The sequence below is a fragment of the Limulus polyphemus genome, unplaced genomic scaffold (assembly GCF_000517525.1).
Source record: "Limulus polyphemus unplaced genomic scaffold, Limulus_polyphemus-2.1.2 Scaffold2927, whole genome shotgun sequence".
NCBI lineage: Eukaryota > Metazoa > Arthropoda > Merostomata > Xiphosura > Limulidae > Limulus > Limulus polyphemus.
In genome coordinates, this window is record NW_013668537.1 from 29,468 (window position 1) to 30,484 (window position 1,017).

The 1,017-nt window shown below is 39.3% G+C and overlaps 1 protein-coding gene across 2 annotated transcripts in view; it reads right to left on the bottom strand.

Annotated features, from left to right (window-relative positions):
* Nucleotides 1-1,017, bottom strand: part of LOC106468236 (galectin-6-like) — a 51,913-nt gene that overhangs the window by 9,097 nt on the left and 41,799 nt on the right. The gene's annotated exons all lie outside the window — the stretch shown is intronic.

Consider the following 1,017-nt stretch of genomic DNA (forward strand, 5'->3'; position numbering starts at 1 on the left):
ATAGTGCGTGTTTAAGTTAAAGTGACCGTGGAAATTCTGTGTATTGCAAAGTTGTATTCAGAAAGAATGAACTAGTTTTATTTAGAAAAGAACTTGTATCGCTGAAGTTCCTCGGGAAGAATTTATACCGGAAATTAACAAACAAACAGAGACGTAACAAATTGGTGTGGGACAAAAAAAAAAGAAGATGGAAACGAGAAGTGGCAAATCAAACTACAGCTTAGCAGATTTGATGGCAGCAATACAAGATCAGCAAAAGGAGCAAGAAGAACGAGCAAAATAAACAAGAAAAGAAATAGGAAGAACTAGAAAAGAAACAAGAAGAGAGATTACAGCAGTTGTTGGAGGAAAAAGAAAATAAACAAGAGGAGAGATTACAGCAGTTGTTGGAGGAAAAAGAAAAGAAACAAGAAGAATGAGAAAATAAACAAGAACAGAGACTACAGCAGTAGTTGGAGAAGAAAGAAAATGAACAAGAAGAAGAAGACTACAGCTGTAGCAACTGGAACAAGAAAGGAAACAAGAAGTACAAATGGAAAAGCTTAGTAAATTTCAAAGTGAATTAAATACATTAAAGGATGATTTACTGTCTTTTACACAAGGAGGATATATTAGCCTAATCAGCCGCAGACAACAGGAAGCCCCTTCCAGACCTTGCAGCTAAACCCTGCATATTCCAGACACGAGTGTCAGCAATAAAGGTGATCTAGTATGAAGGAAGCCACAGGTATTCGATGGGAAGGCACCATGGGAAGCATATATAGCACAATTTGAGCTCCTGGCAGAAATGAATGGATGGACAGAGGAGCACAAAACAGTGTAACTGGCAACAAGCTTGAAGGGACAACCACTAGAAATACTTGGACAGTTGTCAGCAGACGACAGCCACAACTATAAAGCACTGGTAGCTGCTCTAGAACTCAGGTATGGATCTCAAAATCATTTAGAAGTCTACAGGGCTAGGTTTAGGACAAGAGTCCATGCTAAAGGGGAGAGCCTGCAAGAGCTGGCACAGGA